This window comes from Phascolarctos cinereus, unplaced genomic scaffold (assembly GCF_003287225.1).
Source record: "Phascolarctos cinereus isolate Bilbo 61053 unplaced genomic scaffold, phaCin_HiC Scaffold_5;HRSCAF=322, whole genome shotgun sequence".
Lineage (NCBI taxonomy): Eukaryota > Metazoa > Chordata > Mammalia > Diprotodontia > Phascolarctidae > Phascolarctos > Phascolarctos cinereus.
Window position 1 is genome coordinate 386,125,428 of NW_027555958.1, and position 19,476 is coordinate 386,144,903.

The following is a 19,476-nucleotide window of genomic DNA, read 5'->3' on the forward strand; positions in this document are numbered from 1 at the left end:
AATACTCTGGTTAGAATGGAAGGTTCAAATTAGAGGGAAAGGAGAAGGGAAAGGAATAAGCATTTATATAATGCCTACTCTGCACCAAACACTGTACTAAGCACTTTTTACAAATATAATCTCAATGCATCCTCTGAGCAACCCTGCAAGGCAGATGCTATTATTATACCAATTTTACAATTGAGGAAACCGAAGCAACTAGAAGCTAAGTGACTTACTCAGGGTCACACAGCTAGTAGGTGTTTGAGATTGAATTTGGGCTCAGCACCCCTTGTCTCTATCCACTGTACCACCAAGTACCTCTTATGGGGTATTATGAGATAACTTTGGAAAGCAATGTTAGGGTTTAGGTCGTACAGGTCCTTGAATGTCAACTATAGAGTTTTAATGTTACCTTGCAGGTAAAGGTGAAGTATTAAAGTTTTTTTGTAGTAGGGAAATTCTGTGTTGAATCTAAGAGTTAGAGACCTTGGGTGCATAGGATCTCTGAAGGTGTCTGAAATGGAGATAGTTACCAAGAATTATGGCAGGAAAAGGAAGCAGAAAGGAAGACTGTGAGTTTTCCTTCATTAATCTCTCTTAGGCCTAAGAGAGACATCTGTGGATACTCAGGATGGTTTTACGAACCCTAGAGTAGGAAATTCTGATTTCCCCACTCTGACAAGACTTTCCCCTTTTCACTAGATGCCTAATATGCTATCAGACCTTCTTTCCTTCGCATCAGGCTTTTATCCTTGTTAAAGTACAGTCCTGGAAATTAAAATATATATATTTAAAGTTATTAGTCTGTTGCACTTTAGTGTGAATGCTGGATGTGAGATTCTGTTTTGGTGATGTGGTTGGGGTAGGGGAGCAACAGGGAGATTTGAGAAGAATTCTCTAGTCACCTCGTGGGGAAGAGAAATCACTGAGGTTAAGAAGAATAAAGAATAAGAACTCTGGAGCTTCAAGAGCCTAGAAGAAAACTTTCTTTTCTTCACAGTTTTATCTAGGGCTGCCTTGTTGAAGAGTCCAAAATTCTGTAACCAGATTCTAGCAAATAAATTATCTGATTTGTAGTCCTGTCCCTCCCCCCCACCCCCCACCCACAGAATGGTGACAATGTGAGAGGGGAGAAGGGACATATGGGAGAGATGTTACAAAGGTAAAATCAGCAGGCTTTGGCAACAGATTGCATATGGGGGTGGGATGGGTAGGGGGGAAGTGAGGTAATGAGGATAATAACTAGGTTGTGAGCCTGGGGGACTGCAGAGAGGTCAAGAAGGATGAGGATTAAAAAAGGCCATTAGACTTGATATTTAAGAGATTGTTAGTAACTTTGGATGGAGCCATTTCATTTGAATGATGAGGTTGGAAGCCAGACTGGAGAGACAGAGAGAGGATAGTATGAGAAAGCACTCTCACTCTTAAGAAGACAATGAGAGGTGAAAAAGTGGGGGTAACTACTGTATACAGCCTTCTCAAGGAATTTAGCCACAACAGGCAGAAGAGATATGGGCTAATAGTTATGGGAATGGAAAGTTCAAATGATAGTTTTTTGAGAATGAAGACAAGATGGGCATGTTCATAGGCAATAGAGAAGCAGCCAATAGACACGGAATAATTGAAGATAAATAGAGGAGGCAATCTATAAGAGAAGATGGGATGGAATGGGATCCCTTGTGCATGTAAAGGAAGGAGAAGGAGAAGGGCCACCTCATTATGTGAGAGAGGAATGAAGGAAGAGATAGTGGCAGAAGTATCTGGGTGATATGAGATGAAGAGGGAAGAAAATGGAGCTCTCTGAGAATAGTCTCAATGTTTTCAGTGAAATATGAGGCAAAATTCTCAGCTGGGAGGGTGGTGGGAAAGGGGAACCATGGGAGGTTTGAGGAAGGACAAAAATGTTTAGAAAAGACATTATGGAGAGTGAGAGGTAATAGAACTGGGAAAGTTTGCCTTGCCTCAGTGAGATCCTGGTTGAGATTATGTAACACACATTTGTAGTTGTCCAGTCAGCATGGTTTTGTGATTTTTTTCCCTAACTTCATTCAATAGCACAGGAGTAGGAACAAAGAAAGTGAATAATGGGGGTAATGTAAAGGCTGGAAGGGCAAAACTGGTGATAAAAAAAGGGAGAAAGGAACTTGAAAGAAGAGGAGAGTATAGAATTGAACTAGTTCACCAAGGGATCAAAATTAGGAAGGAAGGAGGATACAGCCAATGCAGGCGTGATAGCCTAGTAAGGAGCTGAGGGTTGGAGGGATTGGAAGTCACAATGAAGACAAAGAACAAGGTTAATTATCATAAAGTAGAGGCAAAAGTAGAATAACAAATTATGATCAGATAAAGGAATTTCAAAGTACATGAACATGGAATTAGAATTTATGGATTATAGCAATTATGAATGGATTATGTATATGACCATCTCTGTGTATACCAAAGGTAGGGTGGAGGAATAAGTAGGTCAAGAGAAGAGTATAAACTGAAGAACAGAGTGTTTGATGGAGTATCTATATACGTGTTTTCTCATTTAATTCCATCAATAATGAACACATTAAGGTTCTGAAGGATCACTTTTTTCTTTTCTCTCTATTAGAATGCTAACTCGACATCATCAAATAGCTCCTTCCAAAAAAAAAATTACCTTTCTAGGTTTTTTCAACTCATGTTTGTATTTCAGATTTCTATTCAACTGGTCTTTTCATCAAAAATACTTGAACATCCTCTATTCCATTGAAAATCTATATATTCCCTGCAGGATTATTTTCAGCTTTGCAGGGTCCCTTATTCTTGGTTGCAAGTCTATCTCTTTTGCCTTTTGTAATATTGTATTCCAAGATTTCCTCTCATATACAGTGAAAGTTGCCACATTTTGTGTAATCCTCACTGCAGTTCCCCAGCATTTGAATTCTTTCTTTTTAGATGGTTGCATTAATTTTTGTTTGACATGAGATCTTTGGGTTTTGTGTATGACATTCCTGGGACTTTACCTGTTAGAATTTGTTTTGTTTTGTTTTGGTGAGGCAATTGGGATTGTGACTTTCTCAGAGTCACATAGCTAGTGAGCTATGTGTCTGAGGCTGGATTTGAACTCAGGTCCTCCTGACTCTAGGGTCAGTGCTCTATCTACTGTGCCACCTAGCTGCCCTAGAGTTTTTTTTTTTAGGAAGTGAATAGTGTATTCTTTTCTTTCTTTCTTTCTTTCTTTCTTTTTAGGCAATTGGGGTTAAGTGACTTGCCCAGGGTCACACAGCTAGCAGTGGATTCTTTTCATCTTTGTTTTCTGATTCTAATAGATGCAGGCAGTTTTTATTTAGGATTTCTTGAAATAGAGGTTTCCATTTCCTGGAAAAGAATCCATTTCCTGGAAAAAGTTTATCACGTTCTCTTTCAAGCTACTTATTTTCCTTCTAATTCTTCCCTCAAGAGGTTCTATTTAATTTTTATCTCTTGATTAATTTCTCCTACATATCTATTCATGTAATCCTAGGGGGAAATCTTTTTTTTTTTTTTGAGTCTCAGCTTATAGTTTTACTCATTCCTTCTTTGGAGGAATCTCTAGATCCGAAATGATTTTTTTAAAATACTGGTCAGTGTTCTATTTGATTTATTCATCTCTCCATCTTTAATTCTTGAAATGGGGCTAGACTGTGCCCGCTGCTTCAGGTGGGGCTGTCAGTACTTCTTGGCCTTACCCTCAGTCCTCTGGGTTCTGGTGCTGACCTTTACCTTTCAGAGTTAGACTTCCCCGGGATCAGGGGTGAGGAACCTTTGGCTTTGAGGACACATATGGCCCTCTAGGTCCCGAAGTTGGCACTTTGACTGAGTCCAGATTCCCCATCCCTGCCCTGGATCTTTGGATTTTCTGGTTTTCAAGTTATTCTCTTTCATCTCAGAGCATAGCATTAGGGACCTCCAAACTCTTGTCTTTGACCTCCTTAAAATATAGAAACATAATACTTTGCCAGGCCATAAACCAGTGTCCACACACACTAAAAAACACTTTATAAATATGTAAAACTTAGCTAAGCAGAGGAAGAATAAAGTCTTTCCCAAGTTTCCTACAGGCAGAAGGTAGAAAAATTCAAAAGTATATTAGGTATTAAAAAAAACCACACCTGATTTCAAATATAATAATCTAGAAAAGGTCACTTGAAAGTGGCATTTGGAAAATATTTGTTGAAAAAAAAACAAGTTTAAAAAGGAAAGGATAAACAATATAGCATTTTACATTCCTAACTGCCAGACACCTTTGGTTGTCTGGTAAAATCTGTGTCACCTTCTCAGAATAATGTTTTGTACATACGTAAAATGCATAGTATTGGAAAGGAAACCAGTTACACTGAAGAACAGCTATGGAAATTTTTTTTTAAATAAGTTAACAAGTTAACAGACCCCAGGTTAAGAACCTTTGCTCTAAATCATTTAACTAACAGAATAAATCAGGTTGTTGAATTGCTTTTCTCTCTCTTGGCTTAAAACTGCAATGTCTGTAACAAGCCTAAGGCACAGAGTTTAAGAAGTTATTGGGGAGAAGTAGATGGTTTAGAAGTTATATTTGGTAAATCATTGTCTTAAGCCATGGACAGGGAAGACAAGGATGTATATCAGGCCCAGGAGAGACAAGGCAAAGGCTGAGAATGATGAACAGGAGTAAATTAAGGAGACAGTCAAGACCCCAGAAGCCGGAGACCAAAGCAGAACAGTAGGTCAAAGGCAGGCAAATCTAACGGAACAGGAGAGGCTGCTCCAGCTTAACAAGAAAACCTTCAATCTGAGACACTGGCTACCTCAAAAAGGAATCTTCTTATATTCTTCTTGCTGTGGTATAATAATAGGAGACATGCAAATTATAATAGTTTTGAAGTTTCACCCACACACAGCAAACTGGGAAAGATGGCTTTTTTTTCTTAGCTGAATTTCATTGGTATATGGCAGTCTTGATGACGAAAGATGATATTTAAATGACGTAAGGCATAGCTATAACATCACAATGGTAATCCTCAGTCCGAGTTGTGTGAATTAAATAAAACCTGTTAATGGACAGTTTTCAAAAGAAGAAACAAGTGGTGAATAATCACGTGGGAAAAAAATGATCAGCCTCATAATGAAAAGAGGTGCAAATTAGAACAACTTCAAGATATCATTTTATGACCACCAAATTGGCAGAAATAATTAAAAGAAACAAAATTCAGTTCTTCTGGGGGTTGTGAAGAAACAAGAGTACTCATTTATTGTTGGTATAATTACAAGCTTGTAGAATATTTTTCGAGTGGAATCTGTTATCACGAAGTAAATTTTTTTAAAAAAATCATAACCTCCAACCCAATTGTTGTGAATATACCCTGAAAGTATTTTTTAAAACAATAAAAAAAGCTATCTGAAAACTTTCAAAGCAGCATTTTCACAGAATTAAAGAGCCGGAAGTGCCAACCACAGCCATAAAGCCTATCTACTGCTTTTCTTTCTACATGACACTGCACTGCTTCTTATTTGACCCAACTCATTCCTAGTCCAGTACTCTTTTCATTATTAGATGATTGGTGGGGCTCATATATTTTATCATAGGGTAATTCAAGATAGGGAGGATTTGGGTATGTCTTTACCTCTGCAGAATAGGTACATTCACAAAATCACAAAATCTGAAAGTTGAAAGAAACCTTAGTGGTCATCTTATAATAACTAATATTTACCTAGCACTCTGAAGTTTGCAAAATGCTTTACATCTCATCTAACCCTCATGACTACCCTGTGAGGTAGGTGCTATTATTATCCCCATTTTACAGATGAGGAAATTGAGGCTGAGAGGTTAAGTGACTTGCCCCTGGGTCATATGAGCCAGTAAGTGTTTGAGGCAAGATTCCAACACAGGCCCTCCTAATTTCCAGTCCAGCATTCTTTGTTTATAGGTCCTCCACTCTTGTAACACTCATGACAAGCAGTCATCTAAGCCTCTATTTAAAGACCTCCAATGGGGAAATCACCATTTCTCAGAGGAAGCCCATTCCACTTTTGGACAATTTAATTGTTAGCAAGATTTTCCTGACCTCAAGCCTGAATTGTTCTCTTTTTAACTTCTATCCTGTCTTAAAGACCCAAAGAAAACAAATGTAGACTCTTTTCCATGTGACAGCTCTCAAGTTCACCTTAGGCTCCTCTTTTCCAGGTTAAACATCAGTTAATTAATCAAACATCATTTATTAAGTACTTCCTGTGTGCCTAACACTGTGCTAACAAATGAAAACACCACCAGTTCCTTCAAACAGTTCTCATACACTATATTTTCAAAACCTCCATCATCCTGGTTGTCCCCCCTTGGGGAACATGCTCTAACTATTTTTTTTAAATCATAAAATGGAGAAAATCAATGTACTTAAACTGTAGTATTCAACATTGAATAGAGTACTTCTGATGACGTATGCTGAGGACAGATTACAGACTTTCTTACTCCAGATTGCATTAGGTTTTGGTTTTGTTTTTGCCGCCACAACCACATTTCTGACTCATATTGAGCATCCAGTCCACTAAAACTCCCAGATCTTTTCCAAAAATTTGCTCTCTAACCATGTCTCCCCCCATCTTCATGTGAAGGTGATTTTTTTACATCCAACTGCAAGACTTCACATTTTCCCTATTGGATTCATCTTTCTATTATGTTGTATAATGTATAATATATTATTATATGTTATATTAATATAGTTATATTCAGCCTAATACCTATCAAGATATTTATGGATTAATGACATTTTTAAAGAGCAAAACATGAAATGAGTTTTTAGTAGAAAATTTATCCTGTCATGGAATTCTATAATATCACAAGAGTGAAGATCCAGAATGAAAAGTAATAGGATGAATAAATAGTGATTTCACTTAAACTTTTTAAACCCACAGATTTTTAAATGTATGGCACTTTCATTTGACCTTCATCTTTGTTACCCTTAATGATCAATTTTTGTTAATCACTTAATAAAAGTTATTTAATAAACTTTAATAACTTAATAAAGTTATTTGAATTTTATTAAATATTATAAGTACTTAAGACTGCTAACAATAACAAAACAAAATGTACTATAAAACAATAAGAATAAAAATGGTTTGGTGTTAGAAAAAGAATAAAGAAAATAGATCAATGGAATAGAATAAATCTACATTTTAAACCACAGGGGAATGGAATCATAAAAAAAATGCTGCAAAACTAACCACAAATGAATGTGGAGCCAAACCTTACACTAGAAACCACAATAAACTCTAACTGGATCAGCAATCTAAATATATTTTTAAAAATCATATAATGAGGGAAGAAAGAGGATAAAACACATGTTACAACTCCGTAGAGGAGAAACATTTTTACCAATCAAACAAAAAGAAATAATCCTTGGACAAAATTGGTAAGCATGATTCAATAAAGATAGAGGGATTTTTCACCATAAAAGTAATATATTTAAATTAAAAGAAAGAGATTGGGAAAAAAAGTATAGCTATGAGAGGTCTGATATCCCAAATCTATAAGGAGCTAACCCATATCTTTGTAATATATATTCCACAATGGAGCTATGGTCAAAAGCATATATACAGAAAATTCACAAGGAGAGAATAAAAACTTTTTAATAATTACATGAAAGGATGTTCAAGTTCCATAGGAATCAGAAATGGAATTCTAGATAATTTTTTTTTCATTCTTTTGCTTTTTGGTGAGGCAATCAGGGTTAAGTGATTTACCCAGGGTCAGATAGCTAGTAAGTGTCAAGTGTCTGAGATCAGATTTGAGCTCAGGTCCTCCTGACTCCAAGGCTGGAGCTCTATCCATTGCACCACCCAGCTGCCCCCAAGACAAATTTTAAGATAGCATTTTAATATACTAGAACAGGAGTGGGGAACCTGTCACATGTGGCCCTCTAGATCCTCAAGTGCAGTCCTTTGATTGAATCCAAACTTCACAGAACAAATCAGGCTGAGGTTTTCCCACCCCTGCACTAGAATGACCAAAATACTCCCAAATGATAAGATTTGAAGTAACAATAGGTAATTTAGCTAATTGATCATGGAGCTGAACATATGCAAACATTTTGAGGAACTATACGTAAAAAATGGATAACTTTTTATTCAGTGATTCCATTGCTAGAAGTTCCTTGTTAAAGATAAAAAATCCCTGCCCTCAAAGAGTTTACAATCCAATTGAGAAGACTAAATATGTACATAAGAAGATAAACATCCAAGAAAGTAATTGGCTGTCAAATGAGTGACGCAAGTGGTAAGTGTCACAGTTTAGTGGAAGGAGTGATCCCTAAAAGGTGAGGTAGTTGGGAAAGACTTCATGAGGAAGTAAGGAAAGAATAACCCATTTGTCCCGAATAGCTAAATTAGTTTAGGTGACTTATGAGGTCTTGCCCAGATCTCTAATGTCTTATATTTATAAAGTTGACAGAGGTTTTAAATACGTTATCTTATTTGATCCTCACATGACTAACCTTTCCAAAATAAGCTATTCACATTCATAATAGGTTAGGAGTTCTGAATCTGGGGTCTATGAACCCATAGATTCAAGACCTAAGATGGGAAAAAATAAACTTTTATTTCAAAATAATTGTTTTTCTTTGTACTGCTATGCATTTTATTTTATGCATTTAAAAATATTATCCTAAGAAGGGGTCCACAGGCTTCACCAGACTACCAAAAGGGTCCATGACACAGAAAAGGTTAGGATCCCCTAATATAGGGCAATTTCCTCACCACACGCTGTGAAATAGGCAGTAAAAATGTCAACCTTATTTTACAGATAAAGAAACTGAGGCCCACTGTTTAACTGAATTACCCGGGGTCATATAGCTTACATTCAGTACAGCCAGGACTAAAATCCAGGTGGTGATTTACTTGAACTGCAAATCTATTGGGTCCTTTTACTGCCCCTACATAGGAGCCAGATTGATGCTGCCTTTTACTTTTTAAGAATGCTGACAGGAACCTTGAAGGACCCCCGGCTCTTCATCTGAAAAGTCAGAGGGCTACACTAAATTAAACCCAAGCTGTAGATTCTATGATTTAATCTTACATTATTAAACAGCTTCATTTTTTGATGGTCTTGGAATTCCTGGATTTAGTCCTTAGTGATTCTGATTTAGTCTTAAGTTGTTTAACAGCTACATTTTGATGAATTATTACTTTTCTAAAATATTAATTTAATTGTGCAGTATTAATTTTTAGTAATTTGAATAGCTTTTGGTATAAAGTCCTAGAACTTTCTGAAGGCCTAAAGAAGTTTTCTGAGAATCATAGGTAGAAAAGCAGCTTCTGAGGCTGCCCTCCTCCATGAAAATCCATGTGTTAAACCAATGCTTAGCTGTTGACCTAATGTCTAGAATCACAGATTTTGAGAGTTGAAATGGACTTTGCATCCACCTAGTCCAACCTATCCTTGGAGAACACGTGGCAGAACCTAAATAAAATGATTACAATCACTAGCATTTATATAGGCTCTCAGGTCTGCAAGGCACTTGACATGCTCCCTCATTTGATCTTCACAACCCTGTGAAGCAGCTGCTACTTTTATCTCTATTTCACCAATGAGGAAATTGAAGCTAAGAGAGGTGATTTGCCCAGGGTCACAGAGCTAGAAGGATCTGAGGCAAGATTCAAATTTAATTCTTCCTGATTCCCATCCAAGTATGACTGATTATGAGAAGTTTCAATGATTATTTCCATTTTTGCTATGAAATGAACAAAAAGAGCCGGGGCAAAAATATATACCCCTACATACTATAGGGGTGCTTCAAATTGTCATAGTGATTTGTGCAGGTGTTCAGCTCTAGTGCAGGGATTCTTAACCTTCTTTGTGTGTCATGGACCCCTTTGTCAGTCTGGTGAAGCCTATGGAGTCTTTCTTAGAATATTGTCTTTAAATACAGAAAATACAATAAATAGGTGTACAAAAGAAACCAATTATATTGAAATATAGTTACCAATATATATATATATATTTTTTTTAAATCCACAGACACATGCCCTCCAGGTCAAGAAATCCTTTTTCAATGCATCTAGATCAATTGTTAAATTGACAGACTGAAAACATAAGATTTGATGATCTGATACTGTTGGAGGGTGAAGAACATTGTTATGACTTCCTTAAGTGTGGGCACTTTATTATCAGTGTTTGCATTTTGAAAAAGTTGGATGATCCCAAAAAGCACTGCGTAGAGAAATTGAGGAATGACCAAGAGCAGATGTGCCACAAGACTTTCCTGTATTACGTTGCCTGTTATTCTACCTTAGTATTCTGCCCATTAGGCCTTTTGCTATCCTGGATAGCTTCCCAAGAGAGGATAAAGAAGCAGGGTAATCCTTCCTTTGTACACAGTGATTGGGGGCCAGTGTGATTTTATAATTTTAAGGTATTGATCAAGAAGTTGAATTCTGCTGGGTCACTCATTAGTCATGATGTATTAATTTTAGAATATAGTGTGATCTCTGCACTAGAGGCCCGACATTTCAAATATGGTGGATCCACACTTTCTTAAATACTCTACAAGGGTATTGCTTTAAAAAGTAAAGAAGGAAGGGATAATGGCGTGGGACTACATGCTGATTCAAGCAATTTACGCCCTTGGCAGACAACACAATGAGTGTCATAGACTAAGGATGACCAATAAAGACAAGGAGAATTGGAAGTGACTTTCTCCCACCAATGACACATGACCAGGTATCCTCTGGGTAAGGTTAAACATCACTCACGTTTTAGTGAGAATGATTTTAATAAAATAATCAAATAAGGCCTAAGGCATAATAGCAACTCTCAAGGAATGTGTTTTTATTGGGACAAAAAAGGGGAAAGGAAAATTTTTGGAGAGGAAGGGAAGATATCCATAGGTAGGAGGCATTGGACAGCCAGAGGATAGACAGCACAAGGCCACTAGGAAAGGAAGCAAGACTTTAGAAAGTGAATTAGAAGGGTAACAAAGAGGACTCTTGCTTATTCTGAGATTCTAAAATCTTGGAGGCAGTTTATAGGCCCCTGGAAGTCATTACTGTAAGTGGCTAATGTGTAAGATAAGATATTGGGTCTAGTTTGGAGGTTGCATATTAATAATGACAACAATAAGCTGAAATTTGTATAGGTTTTAAGGTCAGCAAAGTGCTTTACGTAATATTATCTCAGCTCTTCCCAGTTCCACCCTATTACCATATTACTAACTGCTCTAGCCTCTTCAGTCACTCTCAGTATCCTCCAGAAGCAATTTCTACCCCTTCCTCACTAAAAGAGAAATACATAAATACTCATTAACTCTTCCCTGTCTGTCTTTTCCTCTCTCTTTGTCTCTCTGTATCTCTCTGTGTCTCTTATACATCCACACACACAGTCTTCAATTTAGCACTGTGTTCATGCAATGTCCTTATTTGTATGTTTTTTAGACTATATCCCCTAAGTAATGTAAGCTTTTAATATTAAGTCATATTAAACTCTCTCTTTTTTTAAAAAGCAATTGGGGTTAAGTGGCTTGCCCGGGGTCACACAGCTAGTAAGTGTCAAATGGTTGGTCTGAAGCCGGATTTGAGCTCAGGGCCTCCTGACTTCAGGGTCAGTGCTCTATTCACTTTGCCACCTAGCTGCCCCCATATTAAGCCCTTAAGTCTAATTAAGCAGACCCAGCCTTGGCAGTGTAGCCATAACTTTCTGATGTTAGTAAAACAAAATTAGCAACTTGAAATTAAAATATGCCAAGGTTTTGCTACACTTGTCTTAAGATATTAATGAAACACTTCTAAACACTGATGTGAAGTATCCAGATTCTCAGATGTTTTGCATGAGTTGTGTTTAGTTGTGTGTGTGTGGGTTTTTTTGGTGTTGTTTTTGTTTTTGTTTTTTTTTCTCCATGAATGTCTGGCACATTGCAATCCTCAAACATGTGGTTATCTTTGTCGTATTGGTATAATCAATAAGTTGTACATTCAGCAGTAATATTTTAGCAAGTTTTATCAGCCAGCAATATTTTCAGTTCATAAATAAGGATTCAAAAATCATATGCAAGAATGGATTTAAACTTGCTGAATGTAAAGTTTGAACTTCAAGTCACTGTAGGTTTAGTAATTGCTTATCATATTACGTTTAGATGATAGCGCTGCATGTGCTGTGCATATTCTGATTTTATTAAAATACAAAGTTGGAAAAAAAAGAATATATCCCCTGAATGTCCATCAACTGGTAAGCGCTAAACTAGTTGTGGCATATGAATGTGATGGAATACTATTGTGCTAAAAGATATGACAAGCAAGCGGATTTCAGAAAAAACTGGAAAGACTTACTTGAACTGATGCAAAATGAAGTGAGCAGAAACAAGAGAACATTGTATATAGTATCAGCAACTGAATTATCTGCCAAATTAAAGGGATAACATTTTAGGAATGTTATAAAAGTTTGTAACCTATAAATTACCATGGAAATTCAAGTTAGATTGTGGAAGATAAAGTGCATGGTCATAGAACAGAGTTTTTCTCATTGTCAAAATCAATCAATCAGCAAGCATTTATTAAGCACTTACTATGTTCTAGTCCCTGTGCCTATACATAAAGACCAAAACCAACAATCTTTCTTGCTAAGGAGGCAGCTAGGTAGTGCAATGAATAGAGTGTTGAATCTGGAATCAGGAAGACCAGAGTTCAAATACGGCCTCAGATAATTACTAGCTGTGTGACTCTGGGCAAGTCACTTAACCTCAGTCTACCTTAGTTTCTTTGTCTGTAAAATGAGGGTGATAAGAATTGTTTTGGGGATCAAATGAGATAATATTTGCAAAGTGCTTAGCACAGTGACTAGCTCATAGAAAGGGCTTGTATCCTTCAAGGAGAAGACCTCTTAATCTCATGTCAACTTTTGTGTCACTAGCATCCCAAAGAAGCATGCTGTGTCGTGGTGGATTTGGAATTAAGCAAGCTCTGCATGTAAATCCTGTTTTTGACACTTAAAGTAACTATATGATCTTCATCAAGTCATTTAGTTTCTGAATTGGTTTCCTAATTCAAAAAAATTAATGGTACAGTTATCCCTTCCACATTGCAACTTTCCCCATTGAGGTTTTGATATAATGTGGGTCGGCATACAAAATTAAATGGGAATTTGGGGGGAGTTTTGTGGAAGTTGCAGATGACATGCGAAGGCAGAAGACAACACAGAAAAAGTTTAGAATCTCAGAAATGCATAAAATATATGTATAGTATGAAAATATAAACATTTTATCTTTTAGTACCATAATAATTCAGACTTCTTCTCTGGTGTGAAGGGAGGGCCAAAAAATTTTATGCAGATTTTCCAGATTAAAGAAGTACCTCATCCCTGAATCCGACCATGTGGAAGGGATAAATGTACTCATCCTACCCACATCTCTGGTTTATTGTGAGACTCAAACAAGATAATGTATGTAAACTGCTTTAAAACCCCTAATTGTACTAGAAGGGTTTGGCCTCCCAGCAGAGGTTATTAACCTGGGATCCACAGAACCCCATGACAGGAGATCATAGGTAAGTTTTGGTTGATACATACATTTCTTTTTTATATTGTTCTGATCATTTTGTTTCAATATAACTGGTTTCCTTTGTAATCTTACGTGTTTTATTTTATGAATTTAAAAGCATTATTCTGACAAGTGGTTATAGGCTTCATCAGACTGCCAAAGGGGTCTATGATACAAAAAATGCTTGAAAACATTTAGAGGGTGTTGTTTCCCTGCAGTGTCTGCCAATAGCTGTTAGATGCTCATCAAAACTTGAAATGGCTTTGCTATTCTGACTTAGTCTTCTTACTCTTTAGGAAGTTCATCAACACCATTAATTTCTATGGACCTTGCCCATTGTTCCTGAGGGGGGTCCTCCTTGATGCCTTTAGGAAACGGTCTTATTTTTAAAAAAATATTATTTGGAAAAAACTAAAGTCTCCTTAATATATGATATTGAAGCAACTTTAGTTTTTCTCCTAGGATTTTGAATTTCTGAACACAATCAAACTAGTAAATCTGAAGAAAATCTCTATTATTTAATTTTAGAAAGGAAATAAATATTTATTAAGTGCCTACCATATAGATAGATAGGTGCTATTATTATCCCCATTTCACAGTTGAGGAAACTGAGGTGGATAGAGGTTAAGTGTGTTCGCTAGGTCTCACAGCTAGTAAGTATATAAGGCTGGATTTGAACTCAGGTCTTCCTCACTCCAGCCCCAGCCCTCTTTCTACCTTCCTGCCTCTTCACAATATGGGAAGAAAAGGCTATAGAATACCTCCCCTCTTTTAAAATTACCCTAATAACAACAACGATCCCTTATATTTATATGGCACTTTTAAGTTTTGAAATTGCTTTTATATCTGTTAGCTCATTTAATCCTCAGAAAAGTGTTCTGATGGAAGTGGCAAAGTACTATTGTCCTAATTAGATTTGGACACTTATGCTTACAGTTAGTTACATACACAGAGGCTAAATGATTTGACAAAGTTCACACGTTTATTTAGTAGCACAGTCAAGATTAGAACTTCAGGCTCCTGGCTCCAAGTCCAGGACCCTTCACATAATTTCAGAGTTAGAAGGGAATTCAGAAGTCACCTAGTCCAACCCCTACCTGAACAAGAGCCTCAGCAACATCCCAGACAAGAGATAACCTCCAAATGAAAACCTTCAGTGAGAGGAAACTGGCTACCGCCCAAAGCAGCACAGCAGCTGGGGCAACTCTAATCATTAGGAAATTCTTTCTGATGACAAGCTAAAATCTTGCTTTTCACTCACTATTCCTTATTAAGCCCTCTGAGGTCAAACAGAATAAGTCTAATACCTTTTCCACTAAAAGAAAAACCCAGAAAATCAAATAGGTAAAGACAATTAGCATGCCCTTTCCCAGTTCTTTCAACCCAATTTCATATGCCTTGAATTTTAAAATTTTCTTTTTATTGTAAATTTAACAATCACCAGCAAATAGAAATGTTGGTCTACAAAAAAGAACAAGATAGCAGCTTGCATAAGAAACTGCAAACTTCTATTACGTCGTTTGTTTTTGAAGTTTTAATTCAACATGTTAGGGGAAAAAGTAGCTGTTTGAAATTTTTTTTAAAAAGTAGCTGTTTGTGTCCCCTTTTCTTCTGTGCCTTTGAAAAGTTGGTTTGTTGATGCTTTTTTTGGCCATGTTTGTCATCTTTCTCTAAATCTGCCACTCCACTCAGGAGAAATCCTCCTTTAAAAAAAAAATATATATATATATATATATATATATATATATATATATATATATGTATGTATATAGTGTGTGTGTGGGTGTGTGGGTGTGTGTGTAGGCAAAAAAAAAGTCAACATATTGGCCTTATCTTAGGATGTATATTTTATTCTGCATCTTGTATCCATTTCCCCTCTGTCAAGAGATAGGAAATAAATTTCATCATTAGTCTTTTGAAGTCATTATTTCATGCTTTGATCAGAATTTTAAAGACTTTCAAAGTTGTTTTTCTTCATAGTATTGTCATTGTCATTGCATTAATTGTTTTCTTGGTCCTCATTTCAATCTGTACTAATTCATATAAATCTTCCCATATTTCTCTGAATGTCTTATTCATCATTCTTTATGTTTCCAGTCCTCTAACCACTCTGGTTGCTCTTTCCTGAACCCACTCTAGTTTGTCAATATCTTTTATAAACTATGGCCCCCAGAATTGAACATAATATTACAGATGTGTTCTGACCCAGGAAGAGTACAATGAAAGTATCATGCTACGTCACCCCACCACTACCCCTCATTCTGGGCTCCTTGCTTCTGTCAATGAGGATTAACATTATCTTAGCTATTTTATGGGTGATTTATTATACTGTTGTTAACTCATGTTGAATTTTCAACCACAGCATCTTTTCCACATAAATTGTTTACTAGTCACATAAACCCCTTTTTGTACTTATCTAGTTGGTTTTTTGAACTCAAAAAATCACTTTCACAGGCAGCTGGGTAGCATAGTAGATAGAATTTTGGACCTAGATTTAGAAAGACCTGAGTTCTACTCTATCCTCAGGCATGAGTGAACTTAGGCATCTTTTGCTTTACCTGGCTTCTTTCTTTAAATCCCACCTAAAATCTCACCTTTTACAAGAAGCCTTTCCTGACTCCTCCCCCCCTTAATTCTAGGACCTTCCCTGTGTTGATTTATCCTGTATATATCTTGTTTGTACATAGTTGTTTCAATGTTGTTTCCCCCATCAGACTGTGAGCTCCTTGGGGATGGGGACTGTCTTTTGCTTTCTTTGTATCCCCAGCACTTAACATGGTGCCTGTCACATAGTAGACAATTAATAAATGCTTACAGAATATATAACTTCTATCTGCCTTGGTTTCCTCATCTGTAACATGGGGATAACAACAGAGCCTGCTTCCCAAGATTGCTGTAAGCAATAAAATGAGACGATAATTGTAAAACACTAGCTATTATTATTCATTCTTGTTTTCATTATTATTATTATTATTATTATCATCTCTCCCAGCTTTGTGTCTTCTGCAAACCTGGTAAATATTATCATCTAGCCCATATCTCTCTGTCTTATCTACAAGAATGGAATGAGACTTTGTGGAATAATTTTCTGACATCTAAGTATTCTAAGATTGTGGCATTACCCTGATCCCTACCCAGTAGATAGGAGCATAGGAACCATGCCAGGAAAGAAGATATGGTTATTTTAGCATGATCTGTTCTTGATGATGTTGCTAGTGATTTCTGCTTCCCTGTCTGCTAGACAATGCTGCCTCTTACGTCTAATTTAGCAGCTGTTGCCTCAAACTAGCCAGTCAATAATTCCCAAAACACCTCAGGGGGAAGGGAAGATTATTCTCCATTGTATGATACCCCAGAGATGGCTCTCAGAATCAGTTTAAAAGATGGGTATGCACTTTCCAAATCTTAATAATTTTATAAAGGAGTCATTTGAAAATAAGCAGCGAAATCAGATGGTTGAGATGGATGATCTCCAAGTTCCTCGTAGCTGTAACAGTCTTTGATTCTAAAATGATTCTAAAATTCTAAAGTGATCAAGTCATTCTAGAGGCAAAGAAGCTACTTGGCCAATTAGTTCCTATTAAAAATCCACTTAAATCCCATTATCTTTGCCTTAAGTCAGCCTACCCTCCTTATCTGCTTTGAAGGCAAATACTTTTAAAAAGCCAATTAAACAATTAGACCTGTTTGAAATGTATTTATCTACCTTGTAGTAACCAGAAGTCCAAAATGCAAATGTATATGTCAATTTGTATGAGAACATCCTCATATAAAAATGTAAAACACATTTATTTTTAGAAAATTTAAAATTTAAAATCTTTTAAAAATGAAAGTGCCAAAGGAGTTGTCTTCAGTTGATTCAAGTTTGTGAATTATTAAATCAGTTCAAAGAAAACTAGTACTGGGGACACTCTGAGTTAGTAAATGTCTTTAAAATGTGACAGATGGTGGCAGGAGAACTAGTTACTCTGAGTAAAATAGGTCCATTTAATCTCTTTGCTACTTTCAGAAATGGAGGGGGAAAGTCTACCATTAACATCGGATAAAATTTCCTGGGTAATTACAATTCAGCAAGATTTGTGTTTTTTCAAAATGGAGTGAACAAAAACTCCATAATCACCTCCTGTGGCTACTTCCTCTTTAGGAGTCTTTATTTTTTAGTGTTTAGGAGTTTTAAATTATGGTGCTAAATCATTCCAGTTCTTAAATGTAAGACAGAAGTGAATAGTTCTGTTGGTTCTAAGGATATAATCATGAAATCACTGGGTAATGAAAAGTGGGAGACCTTGAGAAGGAGGGGCCAAGGAGTGGCCTCTTGTGACCTCTTGACTCCAAAAGTATGCAAATCATTTAGCAACATAAAAGAGATTTAACAATAATAACAGTCCAAATTTCTGTAGTAAGAGTAATTTATATTCCTGCCACCAATCATTGAGAAAGGACAAAAAAGTTTGTTGTGTTTAAACTGGTAACCCAAAAGACTAAAAATTAAAAACATCTTCAGTCTGTCAGAAAAAAAGCACATGGTAATAGAGAAAGAAGGTTAACATGGCTATATCTCCTAAGAGTCTTTGAAATATATCAGATGTTCATCACTAGCTTCTTGTTCTTTTTTCATCAATGTGTTGCTGGGGAAAGAGGACTGCCTAGGAAGGACACCTGAACTCTCTAACAGCAAGCAATTACATTTGCATGGTACTTAAAAGTTTTTAGAGAGCTTGACTCAAAATCCTATGAGTGGTAGCATCCAGAAAATATAGATGAGAACAATGGGGCTTAGGAAAGGGAAGTGCCTTGTACATGGTCAAATAGACAATATCAGAGCCAAGATCCCTAGCCTTCTGCCTCTAAGATAGTACTCTTTTTGTGATACCACATTGTCATAGCTTCTAGAGCTATCACTAATTAGTTATGTGACCTTGTGCAAATTGTCTTTCGTCTCTGTATACCAGTTTCTATGTCTGTAAAATGAGGGATTTGTACTAGATCATCTATAGGGTCCCAATTTTAAATTCTATGTCATTTGAGTTGAATCTCTTTCTCCATGCATCTCCACTGAGCCTGTTCCTCAAGGATACTGAATTGACACAGGCAGATGACTGTCATTAAGAGCAGTTTGACAAATAATAATGAAGGCTTAAGTAACAATAGCTGACATTTATATGATGATTTAAGGCTTTCAAAGTGCTTTACTTATGTAACTTGTATACAGAACAGTTTATTTTTCCAGTATCCCTCATTTACTATCCCTGTGTGGCATCTAAGAGGTCCAAGAACTCTGAGGACAGGGAACCCAAGGAGTTTCCAATGCCAGTTTTACTAACATTGTCTTATTTGATTCTTACAAAAGTCCCATAAGTAGGTACTACAGGTGTCCTTCTCCTCATGCCCAAAGATGATACTTGTCTTCCCTATTATAGCCCTGCACCCTAAAGTGCCAGGCCTAGTTTGCGTGGAATAATGGGTTGTGTCACAATAGATGGAGCAATGGACCTGGAGTCAGGAAGGCCATGAGTTTAATGGCACCTTGATGCCTATAAATTTTAATAATATCTAGCACTTATATGGTCCTTTAAGGTTAATATAACACTTTACAAATATCTGATTTTTTTCTATTCCCATTTTAAAAATGAGGAGGGGCCAGCTAGGTGGTGCAATGGATAGAGCAACAGCCCTGGATTCAGGAGGCCCTGAGTTCAAATCCGGCCTCAGACACGTAACACTTATTAGCTGTGTGACCCTGGGCAAGTCACTTAACCCTCATTGCCCAACCAAAAAAAAAAGAAAAAGAAAAAAAACAGAATCAAAAATGAGGAAATTGAGGCAGACAGAGGTTAAATGACTTGCCCAAGGACACACAGCTAGCAAACATCTGAGGCTTCCATTGAACTCATGGCCTTCCTGACTCCAGGTCCATTGCTCCATCTATTGTGACATAACCTATTATTCCACACAAACTAGGCCTGGCACTTTAGGGTGCAGGGCCATAATAGGG